This window comes from Vigna umbellata, chromosome 9 (assembly GCF_029865625.1).
Source record: "Vigna umbellata cultivar VRB3 chromosome 9, Vumbellata_1.0, whole genome shotgun sequence".
Classification (NCBI taxonomy): Eukaryota; Viridiplantae; Streptophyta; class Magnoliopsida; order Fabales; family Fabaceae; genus Vigna; species Vigna umbellata.
This window is the reverse complement of record NC_142173.1, coordinates 15955973-15977806: the sequence shown is the minus strand read 5'-3', so window position 1 is coordinate 15977806 and position 21834 is coordinate 15955973. Positions and strand designations below refer to the sequence as shown.

Sequence of the window (21834 nt, the reverse complement as noted above, 5' to 3'; positions counted from 1 at the left end):
GCTCTGAATACCACTTGATACATCCTAGGAGATGTGGAGAAGATGAGCCGTGAGATTGGAGGTGCAAGGAGACTTGGACAGTGGCTGCAACCAATGTAACAGGAGCTGTATCTGATGCAGAGGTGTGCAGATTTGGAATTTCAAGAGCAGATTGGTGAGGAGCTTTGGATGTGATGCAGCGGATGATTGGTGTTTATGGTGGTTGGATATGGAGGCTAGCTTGGAGAGGTGATTCACAACTCAGAAGGCTTCCTAGAGTGGAAGAAAGTTGCAATGGGAATCAAGCTAAGAAGTGACTCTTGGAGAAGGAATTTACTATGCATTTCAGCAGAAATTCTTTACTACAATCCAAAAGTGATTTACAAGCTTTTCCTATGAGATTTTATAGATTAATCTCAAGGCTCTAAGCACTCAACTTTCACGTGGCAGATCTGAACCCATGTGCTACATGTGTAGCGTCTAAAACACGTGAAAATCAAGTTTTATGTGAAGAAAAACAATTACTAATGCAGCCCCATGGAAGGATAAGTACACCCCTTCTTGTATAGAAATGTCCTTTTTACCCTTCTCCATGTTTTGGCAAATTTGGAATATCTTCTTGTTCTCCAATTTTCCATCCAAAGATAGCAAATAGTACTTGACCTTGAGGAGAATATTCATCTTGGAGCTTTTTGGTCATTCCCCTTGGGATGGGTCCTATGGTGTTAGACCTTCTTGTATCATCAGGGAACTAGTCAAACATCAGGGAGGTGCCACAGACTCGACATACAGACAACAAAGACTCCAAAACAGGAACACAGTTGCACAATTCTCACAAAATCTGGACAATAAAAGGTATAGGCAGAATCCCACACAGAGTCAATGAAAGCAGATACTCAAACAATCATCCAATAAGTTCAATACAAGGAAAACAATCAATCAGTTCAAGAGATGAATCAAAAGTAACAAGACCTCACAGATGCATTCAAGAAAGCAAGCAACAACAGACTTGGCAAACCTCTAATATCAACACTCAAAACATATGCATGTTCAAATCAAAAGGTCTTTTATGGATGTAATGGGGCTAAGGACAAGGAAGGTGATAACAGTTGAAAAACTGTTATTTTCATGCTTAAAAGTGATACTAAAAGCAACCTTTAGACTTAGAAACTAGCTTGAAATCATGCATTTTGTTTATATTTTCAGAAATAAGAGAGCTGGACAGGTTTATGCTTGATTTGAGTGTTTTTGTGCAGGTTTTGAGGTGAATTTGGTGAAAGAAGTGAAGAATGAGAGAGAGGACATTAGAAAAGACAAGAAAGAGTGCAAAAAGGAGAAGTCGAAGGCACCGCTCAGCGGCAAACTACCGCTGAGCGGCACTCAAGAGGTGGCGTTGGAACCGCTGAGGGGCAAATGGCCGCTGAGGGGAAGAAAGAAGACGCGTAACCACCGCTGAGCGGTAAATGGCGCTGAGCGGCACTTTTTGGGCTTGGACTTTTGTAATCTTTTGTAACTCTAGATTAGTATATAAGGGCTTGCACGTCCTATAGTTAGGCATCTTTGGCAGAAACGAGGCAAACACTCTCTCTTTCACCCCTTTGAAGGAGGATCTTGGATGCTCAGGCTACCTCTTCACCTTTATTGGGTTTATTCTTTCATACTTTCATTGTTATTCATCTAGGTTCACCATGAATATGGTGAACTAAACCTTGTATGTTTGTTGGGGAATCAATGTAATCTCTTGAAGCTCTCATATATGGATTTGTTGAGTACATCTTTGAATTAAGACATATGCTTTCTTTCATCATTAGTTAGGGTTTTTCCTCTTTGCTCAATGCTTGCATTGTTTAACTCATTCTAATGCATGATTATTGGTTTTGTTGATACGGACACGTACGGGGAAATCTAGATCCGGGGAATTTCTCCCAATATTATACTGACAATATTATATTGGTTGCCTTTAAGCTCCTGCACTCATGAACTAATCATTAGGAATGCTAGGAATTGTATGAACTATTTGATTAGGGAGAAGCCATCTAGAATGGTACATTAGAGAGTGGCATTAACAATGATGATTTGAATGTTGAATTCCTAAAATGTATGAGAGTGGATGAGATGAAATTGACCCCCAACAACATATTCATTCATATATTCCATTGAAAGTGTTTATCTTTTGTCTTTGCCATTGATCAAAATTCATGCATACACGTTTATTTTCTGTCTTGCATTTTAAACCCAAATATTTCGTTTGTAAGTCTTAGTTAATCAAGAAACCACATAACTAAACTAGGCCGTGAGTCCTTTGGGAAGAACGATACTTGGTCTTACCAAGTTTTATTACTTGAACGATTCGGTCATACTTGCCGATTCTGAAACAAGTTTGTGACATCATATTTTGGTGCTTACAAATTTGTCCATCAAGTTTTTGGCGCCGTTGCCGGGGATTCATGGTTTAACTGGTTAATTTGTGTGATTATTGATTACCTTTGACTTTAATTTTGAATTTCTGTTTTTATTTTTTCTGTTTTTATTAGATGTTATTTTTTTAGATTTGATTTTTATCTTTTAGATTAGATTTTATTTTTATCTTTTTAGATTAGATTTTATTTTAATTTCGAATTTTTATTTTATTTTTCTGTTTTCTGTTTTTCTGTTTTCTGTTTTTTTTTTTTTATTTTTCGGTTTTTATTTGAGTTTATTTTTTTTAGGTTAGATTTTATTAGATTTTATTTTTATCTTTTAGGTTAGATTTTATTTTTATCTTTTTAGATTAGATTTTACTTTATTCTTATTCTATCTTTTAAGTTAGGTTAGATTTTATTTTATTTTATCTTTTAGATTAGATTTTATTTTTTTAGATTAGGTTTTATTATATTTGATTCTATCTTCTAAATCTTTTATCTTCTTATATCTTTTCAATTTTTATTTTCTTCTATATCTTTTTGTGCTACAAATCTTTTCTAGGGTTTTGTTTTCTTGTGCATGCAGAAGGCAATTCGAACTAGAAGTAAGAAAACAACAGAACCACTACTTGAAGGGCTAGACGAGAGTAGAAGGAGGAGAAGAATCAGAACGTCTAGAGAACTTTTCCCTTCTCCTGAAACTCTCCTACAATCATCACCGCAAGGTTCTGTTCATAGCACAGGGAGTATGGAGAACAATAATAATGCTAGAAGAACTCTTGCAGATTACACTAATCTTGCTGGACCTCAGCACTTCAATAGCATAGCTCGGCCTAGAGTCAATGCAGCCAACATGGAGGTCAAACCAGCATTAATTCAACTGGTAAAGAGTAATCAATTTAATGGGTTATCACATGAAAGCCCATATGAGCACCTTACAACATTTAATGAGATCTGCAACACGGTCAAGATCAATGGGGTGCCAGACGAAGCTATCAAACTTAGCTTGTTTCCTTTCTCATTGGGGGGCAATGCTAAGCTTTGGTTGAATTCTTTTCCAGAAGAAAGTTTCACGGAGTGGGAAGCAGTGGTTACAAAGTTTCTAAGCAAATACTTCCCACAATCTAAAGTGACTAAAGGAAAGCAAGAGATATCTTCATTCAAGCAGGGCATGGAGGAATCACTGGGACATGCATGGGACAGGTATAAAAGTTTGCTACGTAAAACTCCCACGCATGGCTTTGAAGATCAAGAAGTAGTCCTAACTTTCCTTGGAGGGCTTGGTTCACAAACCAAGATGATGCTAGATGCCTCAGCTGGAGGCAATATCAAATGGAAGACTCCAGAGGAAGCAACTGAAATTATTGAAAATATGGCTACAAGTGATAATGAGCTTCACAATGAAAGAGGCGCCCCTATGCAACAGAAAGGGGTTCTTCAATTACAAACCCATGATGCTCTGCTAGCACAGAATAAGATTCTAACTCAACAGCTGGAAACTCTGACCAAAACTCTTGCTTCACTACCTAAAGAGTTAAAATCTGTTGCACAGGTACAAACCCAGTTGTGCGAACTATGTGGAGGTGATCACATAAATGGCCAGTGTGCTTTTCCAGTGGAGGCCTTGGAGGATGTTAACTTCATGGCTAATCAGTTTCCATACCGTCAAGGGAATTATAATCAGGGTTGGAAACCACATCCAAGCATTGGCCAAGGACAAGCTGGGCAGGCTAATCAGTTTAATAAGCAGCAGCAGCAACCAACTTTGTGGCAACAATTATCTATGCTTAATGAAAGATCAATAAAGTTGGAAGAAACTCTTCAGCAATTCATCCAGAAAACTGAATCTTCTCAAAAGAGCACTGAAGCTGCTATAAAGAATCTGGAGATTCAGATGGGTCAGATCACCAAGCAATTGGAAGAAAGACCCAACAGAAACTTTGGGGCTAATACTGAGGTTAACCCCAGAGAAGAGTGCAAAGTGGTCAAGAGTGTAAATGAAGAGATCATTGAGTTGGAAGAAGAAGAAGAAACAGAAGAAAGAAGAGAAATAGAGAGTGAAAATAATTTTCCTTTTCTAACAAATCAGGAGAAACCAATGGATTTCACAGAATTATTTAATATGTTGGATAATGAAGCACCTTGGGAGCAGATTCTACAGAAAATCACAGTTTACACAAAATCTAATGAGAACATCTCTACAAAGAAAAGACGTAGAGATGAGGAAGCAAAGAAGTGTATAGCTGTTAAAAAAGAGCCATTCCCTCCTAAAGCATCTGATCCAGGCAGCTTTTCTATCCCTTGTACTATAGGGAAGAAAAAGGTAAAGAAAGCTCTCCTTGATTTAGGTTCAAGTGTTAACTTGATGCCTTATTCTTTACTGGAGCAAATTGGCAAGGTTAAAATGAAACCTGCAAAGGTTAGAATAGTAATGGCCGATGGATCTTCAAAGGAGTCAAGTGGAATTGTAGAGGACATTATAGTTTGTGTTGGCAAACTTCAGTTCTTGGCAGACTTTGTGGTGATGAAGATGGAGACCGAGAAGATACCTATCATACTTGGAAGGCCGTTTATGAAAACGGCTAGGGCTATCATTGATGTGAATGAAGGTATAGTGGTTCTCCAAGACAGAGAGGAGAGAGTGGTGGTGGATGTGTTCAAAGATGAGATACAAGCAAAGGAGGAAGAAGCCAGTTATAAAGCTGCATTTCGAGATGCACCCATAACTAGAGGTAAAAATAAAAATCTTAAGGTTTCTGATAACCATTGTTTGTATTTTCAGGCACCCAAGGTAGAAGAGATTGGAAAAGGAGAAGAAGTTCCTAGAGACTGGAAAAAATTAAGACTCCAACTTGGCACACCTGTAAGACTCAAGAACAAGTTGTGGGTCATTAAAGGCTTTAAAGAGAAGGAGATGATAGAGATAGAGTCTCCATATTCTAGAGAGTCCAAAACAGTCCAAAGGAAGCAGTTGAAAGGTTGGTGGAAGGACTACGTCAACTATAAAGAAGATGGAACGTGAGCTTTAACAGGGTCAAGCTAGTGACGTTAAAGAAGCGCTTGCTGGGAGGCAACCCAGTGGATTTACAAACTTTTGATTTGGTTTTGTAATTTATAATTTGTGAACATTGTTCTGGACATTATTTTGTTTGATCTAGCATCTACTGAAGGATGCTAGGTGATTAAGTATCTACTGAAGGATACTAAGTTTGTAACACCTACTGATGGGTGTTGGTGAGAAGATTTTGCACCTACTGATGGGTGCTGGTAAGTTTAAAACACCTACTGATGGGTGTTGGTGGATTTTGGGTCAGGCTCGTGACGTTAAACAAGCGTTACCTGGGAGGCAACCCAGTTGATTGATTGTTTTTGTTTGTTTATTTTTAGTTAGGATTTGCATAAGCATTTTTAACATTGAATTGCAGGGAACCTATGAGAGACATGTAGGGAAGGCACGTAGGTCAAGAAAAGAAGGAGGGGAGCACTTCACGAAAGTGCCGCTGAGCGGCAATTACCGCTGAGCGGTACTATCGCAGAAGGGCTTAAGTTCCCCTTAGCGGGACCCGAGCCCATTAGGGTATTTTTATACCCCAAGCTGCGTTTTAGGGTTTATTTCCAGACTTCTCTCTGCACAAACACTTCCACACACCTTATCCTAGGTTTTCCACATCTTTTCACTCTTCCCTATTAAGAAAATCTCTCTTCTATTCACTTTTTCACTAGTGTGCCATCAAAGTTTGGGGTTGGAAGAGAGCATTCTAGTTTGAAGGCATTCTCATTGCATCTAGTATCTCCACCCAAGTAAGTAAAATGCATTTTGTTCATTCTAGGGTTCTTGAATTTGAATGTGATTGTCAAAGCATGAATATTTAGGGGTTTTGATTTCTATGCATGATTTGATGATATATTTGATGTTTGAACCGATTAAACTGCATGATTATGAACTGGAAAACTGAAAATTGCATTTGGGTGGAGTTAGGGAAGCTTTAAAACTGATTTTTCAAAAATCTGCAGAGTTACCGCTGAGGGGTAAATTACCGCTGAGCGGCACTCTGCCAGATTTGGTTTTTTTCTGATTTTTGCGTGTTGGAATGTGGCGCTGGTGGCGCTGAGGGGAAATTCTGGCCCTCAGCGGTGGTTTAGCCTCAAAAGGAGTTTTGTTTTGTGTTTACTAATGATTAACATCATGTTCTGTGGTTTTGGATTTATGTTTGAATGCAGGAATGGCATCCTCTTCAGGAAAGAGATTGAAAACCATGGCAACCAAGAGAAAGGAAAAGGAACCAGAGCAGCCCCATAATGGCAGGTTCCTCTCTAGGAAACATGAGAAGCACTTTAGGGTGGTTCAGGACAGGAGACTTCTAATGGAGAGAAAGGTTGGAATGATACCTAACTTTGCTCCTCAATTTGGAGAGCAAGTGTTAGGGAATGATTGGGGAAAGCTAGCCACTTATCCATCACCTGCCAACATAGCTGTGGTGAAAGAATTTTACACCAATGCAAAGAAGATTGGTGATTATCCAGCTGAGAATTATTTGGGCTATGTTAGAGGCCATGCTATCAGGTATGATCCTGACTCCATAAATAACTTTCTGGATACTGTGTGGGCTGGTGAGCAATGCCAGTTTGCTCTTAGCATGGAGGAAGGTGCTGATTATGAGGATGTGGAGAGAGTATTGTGTATACCTGGAGGACACTTCCAAAGGAATAGATCTGGCTCAGTGGTTAACATTAGGAGGACAGATTTGACTCCTCTTGCAAAGTATTGGATGGCATTTTCTCATGCCAACATTCAGCCATGTTCACATGTGTCAGATATTACTCTCAGCAGGGCACTCTTCATCTACTGTGTTATCAGAAACTTGAATGTTAATATTGGGCAGGTGATAGCTGATGAGATTAGTGTGTGTGCTAACACCTCAAACAACAAAGCACCACTGGGACATCCTTCTTTGATCACTCACCTTTGCAAGCTAGCTGGGGTGGACACTTCTGTTCCACCATTTGAGAGGCCAAGAAAAGCTATAGATGAGGCCTATTACAGACAGTACTGTGGAGGTAAGGAGGCAGCCCAGCCAGTTCCACCACGCCAGGCTCGTAGAGAGAGAAGGCCAGCACAGAGCAGGACTTCTGCTGATACTCATGAGGCAGAACCATTCCAGATGAGGGACATGTATATGTCTCTTATAGGTGCTCAGTTGCAGTCCATCCACAGAGGGCAGGTGGCCATGGCTGAGATGATAGTGGGGATGTATGATACCCCTCCAGCACACAGGTGGACTATGGATGAATTCCATAATGTGGTAGCTTGGCCAGAAGAACCAGTATATGGAGGAGCTGGAGCAGCTGAAGCTTCAGCCAGAGATATGGAGGAAGATGAAGCAGAGGAGGAGGATGCATTTGATGAAGATGATGATGAAGAGGAAGAGGAAGATACAGAGAGCTCGGACTGATGAGGAGCTGAGATAGCATTTACTGATGAATGCTATCATATGATTATGCTTTTGTGGTTTAAGTTTTCTGAACTTATTTGTTTTTGTTTTTAGATTAGGGTTTGATGTACTCTATTGAACACCTGGTTTGTTATGATGGTTTGCTATTAACTGTGATTGTGTGATAAGTAATGCTTGATGATGCTTATTGATTGATTGATGTTGAGATGATGTGCACATTAAAATGCTTATACAGGTGATTCACAAGCTTTGTGAACAAATGCATAATATCATGATTGTGATTGTGAAATTAAGCAGGATATGCATGTCAAATGTGAATGAGCTTATATGTGAGGTTTTGAGCTCCAGAGTTATTATTGTTGAATGCTATTACTTTGAAAGCATGAATGACTTTGCCCAGGTTTTCTATGATTGAATCAATTGCTTGTTTTGCATCATATGATCAAAGGCCGTGTTTTTGAAACCCTTTTTATTGGCCAAATTCATAAAGTTAGCCTTCTAAAAGAGAACACGTTGTGTTCTATCCTTTGAACCCTTAGCCTTAAATATACACTGAACACCCTTGATTGAAAATCTTTACCTTGAGTTAAGTAGAAGATCTTGTGTGGTATTGTTAAATGTTCAAGTTTGGGGTTATTGGGGAAACATGAAAAAGGAAAAAAGCATTGAGCTAACAGCTAAAAAGTAAGAATATGCAAAGAAAAGAAAAGAAAAAGAAGCAAAGCTCAATGCAAATGCAAAAGCAAAGGCAAAAGAAAGTTGGAAATGAATAAGAAGATTGTGTTGTTATAACTCTCTTAACTCAAGGATTTTGTGATCCAGAAAAACCAATTTTCTTGTTAGCCCAGCCACATTATAAGCCATTGAAAAGTCCTTGTGATGATGCATGCTTGTGAATGTATTTGATTGTGGTTAAATGAAAGGCAAAGTTGATTCATGTGACATTGTGATAGTGGAGTGAATGAGTGAAACACTTTACCTCTTATACACTTGTGTGTTGAGTGAAACACTTTACCTAGTGAGGAAATATTCCATAAGCACATGAACATCCATGCTTAATTGATTGATCATTCATGAAAAATAGCATTTGTTGGAACTTAAATGACTTTGTGAACACTAAAGCATGTGCACATCTTGAATTAACTCTTGGTCATAAGTTTGAGTGAAGTTATTACTTATCTTGAAAAGAGGATTTTGAATGAGTGAACCATCATATGAATTGGTTGGAGATGGAGTTACATTTTGTTTGCTTGAGGACAAGCAAAGTTCTAAGTTTGGGGTTGTGATAACAGTTGAAAAACTGTTATTTTCATGCTTAAAAGTGATACTAAAAGCAACCTTTAGACTTAGAAACTAGCTTGAAATCATGCATTTTGTTTATATTTTCAGAAATAAGAGAGCTGGACAGGTTTATGCTTGATTTGAGTGTTTTTGTGCAGGTTTTGAGGTGAATTTGGTGAAAGAAGTGAAGAATGAGAGAGAGGACATTAGAAAAGACAAGAAAGAGTGCAAAAAGGAGAAGTCGAAGGCACCGCTCAGCGGCAAACTACCGCTGAGCGGCACTCAAGAGGTGGCGTTGGAACCGCTAAGGGGCAAATGGCCGCTGAGGGGAAGAAAGAAGACGCGTAACCACCGCTGAGCGGTAAATGGCGCTGAGCGGCACTTTTTGGGCTTGGACTTTTGTAATCTTTTGTAACTCTAGATTAGTATATAAGGGCTTGCACGTCCTATAGTTAGGCATCTTTGGCAGAAACGAGGCAAACACTCTCTCTTTCACCCCTTTGAAGGAGGATCTTGGATGCTCAGGCTACCTCTTCACCTTTATTGGGTTTATTCTTTCATACTTTCATTGTTATTCATCTAGGTTCACCATGAATATGGTGAACTAAACCTTGTATGTTTGTTGGGGAATCAATGTAATCTCTTGAAGCTCTCATATATGGATTTGTTGAGTACATCTTTGAATTAAGACATATGCTTTCTTTCATCATTAGTTAGGGTTTTTCCTCTTTGCTCAATGCTTGCATTGTTTAACTCATTCTAATGCATGATTATTGGTTTTGTTGATACGGACACGTACGGGGAAATCTAGATCCGGGGAATTTCTCCCAATATTATACTGACAATATTATATTGGTTGCCTTTAAGCTCCTGCACTCATGAACTAATCATTAGGAATGCTAGGAATTGTATGAACTATTTGATTAGGGAGAAGCCATCTAGAATGGTACATTAGAGAGTGGCATTAACAATGATGATTTGAATGTTGAATTCCTAAAATGTATGAGAGTGGATGAGATGAAATTGACCCCCAACAACATATTCATTCATATATTCCATTGAAAGTGTTTATCTTTTGTCTTTGCCATTGATCAAAATTCATGCATACATGTTTATTTTCTGTCTTGCATTTTAAACCCAAATATTTCGTTTGTAAGTCTTAGTTAATCAAGAAACCACATAACTAAACTAGGCCGTGAGTCCTTTGGGAAGAACGATACTTGGTCTTACCAAGTTTTATTACTTGAACGATTCGGTCATACTTGCCGATTGTGAAACAAGTTTGTGACATCATATTTTGGTGCTTACAAATTTGTCCATCAGAAGGATAATTATGGATGAGAAGCTACAAACCAAAAGAAATAGAGGAGCAGTGGGGAACAAGTAAACACAATCAAATCACACCCAAAACCTCTAATTCAATCCTCTTCTTGACTCCATTACTCAAAATTTTTTTTAATTTTCTCACTTTTCTCTATTTTTTTTTCATCCTGTCTCTTTTCTTTTCTCTCTTTAGCACACAACTCTAAGAGACAAAATATAAATCATATTTCCAAAAACAAAACAAGAAGAGGAACCAACTAGCCAATTCATCAGAATTCCTAGGGAGACCACACTTGTTCCCAAAACACTTCCAAAGCTCCAAAATTCCCTAAGGTTAAGGTTATCATGGTTTTTCACTTAAGGGTGATTAATGAGCTTGAAAACAAAGATCAGGGGAAAAGTATAGGCTCAAGGGGGTTATCAAAGGATTAAAAAAAGGTAACCTTAATTGGCCGGAGAGGTTCAAGAACAAAACTGCCTTTATCACTTCCAAACATGCATATCAATCAAGAATTATCAACAAGAGTCAAGCCAAGGCATATGCACAAGCAATCAAGAGACATATCACACACAAGAAAGAACATTAAGTGGCTCAAATCTCACACAGGGTAATTGTCACAATCAATTCAACCTCTCAAACATCATAATCATCTTCCCAACAAAGAAAAGCAAGGATTTCAAACCAAGTAGAGTATCAATGAAGTGAAAGACACATCTACAACCTAAACAAAGTCCAAAAATCAAGAGTAACATGTAAAATTGTACACAAGACAAAACAAAAACTACCTAGAAAGAAAAAAGTTAACATAGAAAACAAAAACAAACAAAGAAAAATCAGAGTCTCCCCCAATAGACCACACTTAAACTACACAATGTCCTCAATGTGTCATAAGTATAAGATCAAAAATCAGAACAGTGAACAAATCATGGACAAGTGCAATAAAAGTAGGGAAAGGAGAAGAAGAGAGAAAGAAAAACTCCCCTGATCATGGTGGCAATTGCCAATTTTGGACTTTTTAGGAAGATGTCTTCCACCATTGGATCCAGCCAGGAAGTTTTGAGGAAGAACTGATTCATCCTCCATATTTGATCTAGCAGGGAAATGTCTTCCACAACTTGATCTGAGAAGTTATTGTTGATGAGCCAGTTCAGCAAGTGCTTATTGCTGTTGAAGCTTTTGTGAGTGTTAGCACCTTTGTTTTCCACTGTGGGTGCATGTTGGTCAAATTCTTGTGTACCTCCTGCAATATGGTTAGTGCAATGTGGCTCCAAAGAAATGACAAGCAGAGGTATAACACCCAATCCCAATTTATCAGACTGAACCTCAATTATACTCTCAGAACATGAATCACTTTCAATTTTAGAAACAATATCAACAACATGCTCAGATTCATGTTCAATGCATGGATAAGAAGTATTCAGATAGGATGGCAAAAGTTGTTTCTCATCATGCAAAGACTGGAAATGAAAAGCATGCTCATCAACAATGTAATCATGAACATACACCTCAACAACATAATCATCAACATAATCAAATTGAGGTATGTTTCCCTCCACTTCCCTAAAGATTGGAAGAGTGGTGAAAGATGATGATTGTCTTCCTGATTCAAAATTAGTGCTTATACCTGCTGATGACAAATTTATGAACACCGAAAAACGGCGCCACAAACTTGTTTAACAATCGGCAAGTGTGACCGAATCGTTTCAAGTAATAAAACTCGGTAAGACCAAGTATCGTTCTCCCAAAGGACTCACGGCCTAGTTTAGTTATGTGATTTGTTGATTATTTAAGACTTAAGAACAAATTGATTGGAGTTTTATATGCAAAAGACAGTAAATAAACATCTATGCACGAATTTGATCAATGGAAAAGACATAATGCAAACACTTTAATGAATTATATGGATGAGTATGTTGTTGGGGTTATCAATTTCAACTTATCCACTCTCATATACTTTAGGAATTCAACATTCTTTCCATCAATTGTTAATGCCACTCTCTAAATCACCTTGCAAGAATGCCTATCCTTAATTACGAGTTCATACAATTCCTAGCACTCCTAGTAATTAGTTCTGAAGTGCAGGAGCTTAAAGGCAACCAATATGCTATTGGGAGAATTTCCCCAGATCTAGATTTCCCCGTACGTTCCCATATCGACAAAATCAATAATCATGGCAATGAATGAGTTAAACAAAGCAAGCAATAAGCAAAGAGGAAAAACCCTAACTAATGATGAAAGAAAGCATAAGTCTTAAAAGTAAGATGTTAAAACAAATTCCATATATTAGAGTTTCACAAGACTACATTGATTCCCCAACAACAATACAAGGTTTAGTTCACCATATTCATGGTGAAACTAGATGAATAATAATGGAAGAATGAAAGACAAAACCCTAGAAAGGTGAAGAGGTAGCCTAAGCATCCAAGATCTTCCTTCAAAGGGGTGGAAAAGAGAGTATTTGCTTCGTCTCTGCCAAAGATACAAACCCTAGGACGTCCTAAAGCTTATATACTATTCTAAAAATACAGAAAAATGAGGCCCAAGCCCATAAAAGTGCCGCTCAGCGGTAAGTTCGTGAGTTGTTTTCTTCCCCTCAGCGATAAACTGCCGCTAAGCGGTAACTTCGGCTTCTCCTTTTGCACTTTTTGATGTCTTTTCTGATTCCATCTCTATCCTTCTTCACTTCTTTCACCAAATTCACCTTAAAACCTGCATAAAAACACTGAAATCAAGCATAAACCTGTCCAACTCTCTTATTTCTAAAAATATAACCAAAAGCATGATTTCAAGCTAGTTTCTAAGTGTTAAAGGTTGCTTTTAGTACCAATTTTAAGCATGAAAATAACAGTTTTTGAACTGTTATCACCTGCCTGGTCCTCAAGACCTTCAGCAGTCTCCTCAGGTGATAGAGTGGGGACATAGGGCGATGGGAAAGTAGGTGGCGCAATAGTAAGCTCATGACTCTGCTCCCCATCTCCTATGCGGACGACACTAACATCATCTGGAATCTGAACAGTCTGAAATGGTAACTCTGAATCTTGAGACTGTTCCTAATTTAATTGAGTAGCCATCTGCCCTATCTGGTCATTCAAGCTCTGAATGGACGCTCTGGTCTCTTGCTGAAACTGCAGGTTCTGCATGGTCAACTGCTCCAACAACTCTTGTAATGTAGGCTCAGAAGTAGAAGGTGGAGGAGCTATTTGGGCAGGAGCATTATACTGCTGACTCTCGTATTGTTGGACATGTGGAGAGATAAAAGTACTCTAGAATGGTGGTTCTGGATAATGATGTTGTTATGGCGCATTATACCATCCCAAGCTAGAGTCATTCCATCCAGGATTGTTGTTGTAACCATACTGCACAGGGGAGAATTTGCTAAGAAATTGATGCTCAAGATATCCCTAATCTGTAATGCATCCTAGAGGAAGAGAGTATTTCCAATCCTTAGCTGCTCCTTGTAATGAATGCGGAAATGCCCTCAATAAAATATGATCAAGAGGGACATGTGGAGGTTTCATTGAAGAGCACATGATGTGGAACTCCTCCAAATGTCTATGTGGGCATTCTCCTGCAAAATCATGAAACTTAGGGAGCAAATGTATCAGTCCAGTGCTTAGAACATAATGAATATCAGTAGAATTACAATCAGAGTACCATGCAAAAGGAGAATCATAATCAGAGGCACTCACAGAATAAGCATTATTCACATAACAAGAATAGGTAGACATGGAAAAAGAGAAATGCTAAAAATTACGAAACAAATAAAACACAACACATTTATACATGCAACAAGCACACACAAAAACAAAACATCACATCACAACATAAGACAAAACACAACACACACTGACACAACAAAAACCTAAGACCGAACCGTTGGTCCCCGGCAACGGCGCCATTTTGATGAGAGGGTCGCACCTCACACAAAAGTTGATTGCATAAAAGAATGCAGTATAGTGCTAGGAAGTGACTCCTAGGTCGTCTCTCAAGGACCAAATATGGTTCAGTCTTAGATCAACACGTAGTGGGGGGGTTTGAAAATGTTTGTGATTAGAAATGAACTAAATTAAAAATGAGAATTAAACACAACCGAATACAATTAAAGGCATTAAAGTGCATGAAAACATTAAACTGAACACTGCAATAGATAAATATCCAAACACAATTGAAGCTATTAAAAGGCAATGTTGAGCTAACAAATTAAATGCACATTGGAATAAAGCTTGGAAATTGTAGAATAAAAATCACCACCGATTCAAGCATCAATACAATGTAAATAGACCTTTTTAGAGCTAAAGCAAAATAAAAGACAAATCAAAGAAAATGGTTTTCTAAAAGAAAAATGCAAATGAGCGTGTGTGCTCTTAATTGAAAATGCTTTCTCCAAACGCTGGACGTCACATTGTCACTCCCTCAATAATCAAGCAACGTGTACTACCATGCTATTAAAGAAATTCTCCATCTTATTCTAAAGAAAAGAAGAATTTAAAACCGAAAGCCGCATGCACCTTTTCCTTCCAGCCGTGACAACACACCACTTTCTCCATGCCAAGCCGTGACACTCTCCTCCAACGTGCTTCACTTCTTCAAGCTCAATTCCCGTGCACCACAAAATGAAATCACCGTATGCTGCTCTTTGCAATTAAAGGAAATTCCCTTGCACCCAAGCTAGATGTGACCCTACTGCTGCCCGTGAATAAAAAATTCATTCATTCCAGGCATCATTAATCAGCGCATGTGTCTCCTAAAATTCTCTCCCAAACCGTAACACCTGATAGGGTCCGTGAGCTCCCGTTGATGAAAATTTCCAAACATTCAAAACAAAAGCCCCCCAAAGGGGGCAGCTGGACCCATTTCACGTTACAGCCCCTTCATTCAGTTGTTCCCCATCAAAAAAAGAAAGTGTTTCCACCGCCTGAGAAAAGAAAAAAAAGCGTATGAGAGTGTGGCCGCTGACCTGGGCCGTGTATCCTTTTTAATAAGGGTGGGGTCCACACAATAAAATAAAAACCCTAACCTAAAAGGCACATGTCCTACAAATGGATTTTTTTTTCAAAATTGCCCCTAAAAGGGTCCAAAACACCTAATTCTAGTTAAGGGCTTATAGAAAACGAAATTACAACTTTAATTAGAATCTAAATGACTAAATGTTGAGCCTTTGAGTGTGTCACGCCATATCCCAATGTTCCAGATGATGTTTCCACAACTTCCCTGCAACCAGAAATGCACTTAATCAACTCAGAAAACCCAAATTAGTACAATTACGAATTTCCGACCAAATTAAACAGAATTCGGAAAACGGGGAAATAACAGACCATTAAACACAATTCCCTGGTTTATTTAAGTGCAATAAACTAAATATAATTCCAGAAATAAAAACTCATCAGTCCACTTTGTCAACTTCGTCCACTTCGTCCATTTCGTCCACTTCATCCACTTCTTCCAGTTCGTCCATTTAGTCCACTTCTTCCACTTCTTTCACTTCTTCCATTTCTTCCACTTTTTCTTCTTCTTCGTCCACTTCTTCTACTTCTTCCAATTCATCCACTTCCTCCACTTCCTCCACTTCGTCAACTTCATCCATTTCATCCACTTCATCACCTTCGTCAACTTCGTCCACTTTGTCCACTTCGTCAAGTTCGTGCACTTCGTTCACTTGATCAACTTCATCCACGTTGTCCACTTCGCCATCTTCGTCACCTTCGTCCACTTCGCCCACTTCGTCCACTTCCACTTCGTCCACTTCAACTTCGTCCACTTCTTCTTCTTCTTCTTCTTCTTTCTTCTTCTTCTTCTTCTTCATTATCTTCTTCTTCATCTTCTTCTTCGTCCACTTCATCCCCTTCGTCCACTTCATCCCCTTCGTCCACTTCGTCAACTTCGTCCACTTGTTCCACTTTTCTTCTTCTTCGTCCACTTCCTCTTCTTCCTCTTCTTCTTCTTCTTCTTCTTCGTCCACCTCGTTCACTTCCAACACTTTGTCTACTTCGACCACTTCGTCAACTTTGTCCACATCGTCTACTTCTTCCACTTCGTCTAGTTCGTCACCTTCGTCCACTTTGTGCACACCGCTCACTTCGTCCACTTTTTGCAACTTCGTCCACTTTGTCAACTTTGTCCACTTCGTCCATTTCGTCCACTTCTTCCACTTCTTTCACTTCTTCAACTTCTTCCACCTCTGCTCCTCTTCTTCTTCTTCTTCTTCGTCATCATCATCATCATCATCATCATCATCTTCTTCTTCTTCTTCTTCTTCTTCTTCTTCTTCCTCGTCTTCTACATCCACTTCGTCCACTTCTTCCACTTCGTCCACTTCGTCTACTTCTTCTGCTTCTTCCACTTCTTCTCCATCTTCGTCCACTTATTCTTCTTCTTGTTCTTCTTCTTCTTCTTCTTCTTCCACTTCTTCCAGTTCTTCTTCTTCTTCGTCCACTTCTTCTACTTCGTCCACTTCTTCTACTTCGTCCACTTCGTCACCTTCGTCAACTTCGTCACCTTCGTCCACTTCGTGCACTTTGTCCACTTTGTCCCCTTCGTCCACTTCGTCCCCTTCGTGCACTTCGTCCACTTCGTCAACTTCGTCGACCTCATCAACTTCATCCACTTCGCCATATTTGTCACCTTCGTCCACTTCACCTACTTTGTCCACTTTGTCGACTTGTTCTTGTTCTTCTTCTTCTTCTTCTTCTTCTTCTTCTTCTTCTTCTTCTTCTTCTTCTTCCTCTTCATCTTCCTCTTCTTCATCTTCTTCTTATTCTTTTTCTTTTCCAGTTCGTCTACTTTGTCAACTTTATCAACTTCGTTCACTTCATGAACTTTGTCTACTTCGTCCACTTCGTCAACTTTGTCCACTTCTGCCACTTTTCTTCTTCTTCATCCACTTCTTCTTCTTCATCTTCTTCTTCTTCTTTGTCCACCTCGTCCACTTCCACCACTTCGTCCACTTCGACCACTTTGTCAACTTTGTCCACTTCGTCTACTTCTTCCACTTTGTCCACTTCGTCACCTTCATCCACTTTGTGCACATCGCCCACTTCGTCCACTTTTCCAACTTCGTCCACTTCATCTACTTCTTCCACTTCTTTCACTTCTTCAACATCTTCTACCTCTGCTTCTTCTTCTTCTTTTTCTTCTTCTTCTTCTTCGTCATCATCATCTTCTTCTTCTTCTTCTTCTTCCTCTTCTTCTACGTCCAATTCGTTCACTTCTTCCACTTCGTCCACTTCGTGCACTTCCTCCACTTCGTCTACTTCTTCTGCTTCTTCTTCTTCTTCTTCTTCATGTTCGTCCACTTCTTCTTCTTCTTTTTCCTCTTCTTCATCCTCTTCTTCCACTTCTTCTTCTTCTTCGTCCACTTCTTCTACTTCGTCCAATTCGTCCACTTCGTCACCTTCGTCAACTTCGTCACCTTCGTCCACTTCGTGCACTTTGTCCACTTTGTCCACTTCGTCAATTCGTCCCCTTCGTGCACTTCATCCACTTTGTCAACTTCGTCAACCTCGTCAACTTCATCCACTTCGCCATATTCGGCACCTTCGTCCACTTCGCCCACTTCGTCCACTTCCACTTCGTCCACTTCAACTTCGTCCACTTCTTCTTCTTCTTCTTCTTCTTCTTTTTCTTCTTCTTCTTTTTTCTTCTTCTTCCTCATCATCATCATCTTCTTCTTCATCTTCTTCTTATTCTTCTTCTCCGTCCACTTCGTCCCCTTCGTCCACTTCTTCCACTTTTCTTCTTCTTCGTCCACTTCTTCTTCTTCATCTTCTTCTTCTTCTTTGTTCTCCTCATCCACTTCCACCACTTCGACCACTTTGTCAACTTTGTCCATATTGTCTACTTCTTCCACTTTGTCCACTTCGTCACCTTCGTCCACTTTGTGCACATCGCCCACTTCGTCCACTTTTTCAACTACGTCCACTTTGTCAACTTTTTCCACTTCATCCATTTCGTCCACTTCGTCCACTTCTTCCACTTCTTCCACTTCTTTCAATTCTTCAACTGCTTCCACCTCTGCTTCTTCTTCTTCTTCTTCGTCATCATCATCATCATCATCTTCTTCTTTTTCTTCTTCTTCTTCTTCTTCCTCTTCTTCTACATCCACTTATTCCACTTCGTCCACTTCGTATACTTCTTCTGCTTCTTCCACTTCTTCTTCATCTTCGCCCACTTCTTCTTCTTCTTCTTCTTCCACTTCTTCCACTTCTTCCACTTCTTCCACTTCTTCTTCTTCTTCGTCCACTTCTTCTACTTCGTCCACTTCTTCTACTTCGTCCACTTCGTCACCTTCGTCAACTTCGTCACCTTCGTCCACTTTGTGCACTTTGTCCACTTTGTCAACTTCGTCCAATTGGTCCCCTTCGTGCACTTCGTCCACTTCGTCAACTTCGTCCACTTCGTCAACTTCGTCGACCTCGTCAACTTCATCCACTTCGCCATATTCGTCACCTTCGTCCACTTCACCCACTTTGTCCACTTCGTCCACTTCTTCTTCTTCTTCTTCTTCTTCTTCTTCTTCTTCATCTTTCTCTTCTTCACCTTCTTCTTATTCTTTTTTTTTCCACTTCTTCCACTTTGTCAACTTCATCAACTTCGTCCCCTTCGTCCACTTCATCAACTACGTCTACATCGTCCACTTCGTCAACTTCGTCCACTTCTTCCACTTTTCTTCTTCTTCGTCCACTTCTTCTTCTTCATCTTCTTCTTCTTTGTCCACCTCGTCCACTTCCACCACTTCGTCCACTTCCACCTGTCGCAACCGGAATCGCGACGGGACGATGATCCAAAAAAAGAAACGGGTTTTGAAAAAGAGATTTTGGAGTCTCCACCATAGTTTATTATGGGAAACTACGGAAAAACCATAAAACGATAAAGCACGGTCCACGAAAACCAGATTTTGGGTTCGGGAGTCGGTTACGCGTGGGGAAGGTGTTAGCACCCCCACAACGCCTGCCCTAAGGCAGTACCTTTAACTAAATGCACGAATATGATGATTTTCAAAATGTTTAACTATCCCGTAAAATAAAATTCTAAAATAAACAAAACATATTTTTTTTAGTTTTTTGGGCCCGATAAGGGTTGACCTTACTCCTACGTATTCTCATTCAAAATGAGAAATCAGGGTTACGTAGTTCTTTTTGAAAATGTTTGAGAGATTTGTTTGAGAAATTGATTGAAAGATTTGTTTGAGAAAATGATTACGGATAAATTTGGATTTTTGGGAAAGTGAACCTGACAAGGGCTAGCCTTGCTCCTATGTATCTCCACTTTCGATGGAGAATCAAGGATCACGTAGTTCTGGCGGGAAGATTGTTTGTTGTTTAAAATTGCTGATGCTTTTAGGTTTTTTGAAGTTTTTTGTATTTTACTTAAGGAAAAGAAAAGGTTTTTAGCACAAGGACGATGCGCGCGATCACACATGTGCCTAAACCTTTAAAACATATTTTTGTAATTTTAATTAAGAAAGAGAAAAGGTTTTCAGCACAAGGACGATGCGTGCGATCACACATGGGCCAAAACCTTTAAAACATATTTTTTGTAATTTTAATTAAGAAAGGGAAAAGGGTTTTAGCACAAGGACGATGCGTGCGATCACACATGTGCCTAAACCTTTAAAACGTATTTTTTGTAATTTTAATTAAGAAAGAGAAAAGATTTTCAGCACAAGGACGATGCGTGCGATCACACATGTGCCTAAACCTTTAAAACGTATTTTTTTGTAATTTTAATTAAGAAAGAGAAAAGATTTTCAGCACAAGGACGATCCGTGCGATCACACATATGCCTAAACCTTTAAAACGTATTTTCATAAATTCCTTTATTTAAATTGTAAATATTGCATTATTAAATATATATATTTTAGGATAAGTAAATATCTAGAATAAGTAGATAGAACAAAATAAAATAATAAATAAAAATAAAAATAAAAATAAAAGAAATAAATAAAACAAATGAAATAAGATAGACAAAAATAAATGAAATAGAATAAAATAAAATAAGAAAAACAAACAAATAAAAATAACGAGCGTTGGGGGGATCATAAACGGACGTTGAGAATGAGGAGAAATAACGAGCGTTCGTTGCGGGGATTAACGAACGTTCGTTAAAAATGAGGAGGAATAACGAGCGTTGGGGGATCATAAACGGACGTTGAGAATGAGGAGAAATAACGAGCGTTCGTTGGGGGGAATTACCGAACGTTCGTTGAGAATGAGGAGGAGTAACGGGCGTTGGGGGAGTTATGAACGGACGTTGAGAATGAGGAGAAATAACGAGCGTTGGGAGAATTATGAACGGACGTTGGGAATGAAGTGAAATAACGAGCGTTCGTTGCGGGAAATGTCGAACGGACGCTGGGAAAGGAGGCTTAATGACGAGCGTTGGTTGGGGACGAGCGTTCATTGGGGAATGGTGAACGGACGCTGGGAAACGGTCTGAATGACGAGCGCTCGTTGAGCGCTCGATGGGGACGAGCGTTCGTTGGGGACGAGCGTTCGATGGGGAGTTGACGAACAGACGCTGGGAAACGGGCTGAATGACGAGCGCTCGTTAAGGGATGAGCGTTCGTTGTGGACGAGCGTTCGTTGGGGAATTGGCGAACGGACGCTGGGAAAGGAGGCTTAATGACGAGCGCTCGTTGGGGGACGAGCGTTCGTTGGGGAATTGGCAAACGGACGCTGGGAAACGGCTGAATGACGAGCGCTCGTTGGGGACGAGCGTTCGTTGGGGTGATGGTCACCAAACAGTCCGTCCAAGAAGTGGCCGGACGGACGTTCGGTGAGGAGGTAGATGACGAACGTTCGAAAAAGGCTTAACTTGCGTTTATTTATGGGCTTGGCCCACCGGGGTAGTTTCTAACCTAGAATTCCCCTAGGGGTTCTGCCTTCTCATTCTCATTCACTCACTCACGTCGTTCCTCTCCAATAAGACCAATGTCTCCTTCTCTCTGACCAAAAGGAGTTGCTCCTCCACGTACTGCAACGTCGACGCCGCTGCCTCCACCAAAGTTGGCCGCCGCAAGCCACGAGCCAGGGCGTCGCCGTCAAGGTCGTTGCCGGTGACCACCCCGATCTCTCCCTCTCTTTCCACCGTCATTTCTTTGATTGTGTAATGGGTGCCATGTGTGTGAATGTTGTTTTCTAGTTGCTACGGGTGTGTGCGTATGGTGATGGGAAAACATGATTGAGACTAGGCACCGAGTGGGTTTTGGGTTTGGTTTGTTGGGATTGGCCGTGAGCGTGGGAGTTAGGAAGGAGAGAGGGAGCGTGGTGAAACAGAGAATGAATGGAAGTGGAGATCGGTGTTGAATGGTTGATGGCGACGGTGGATGGTACAGTGGCAAATTCTGGCTTTGATTCAGTGAAGGTAGAGTACGAGCTTGTGTTTGGGTGCTGGAAAT

The 21834-nt window shown here is 39.8% G+C and overlaps 1 pseudogene; it reads right to left on the bottom strand.

The window, feature by feature from the left end:
- Positions 1-21530, bottom strand: part of LOC148192688 (uncharacterized) — a 37991-nt pseudogene extending 16461 nt beyond the window's left edge.
- Between the last annotated feature and the right edge of the window lie 304 nt (positions 21531-21834).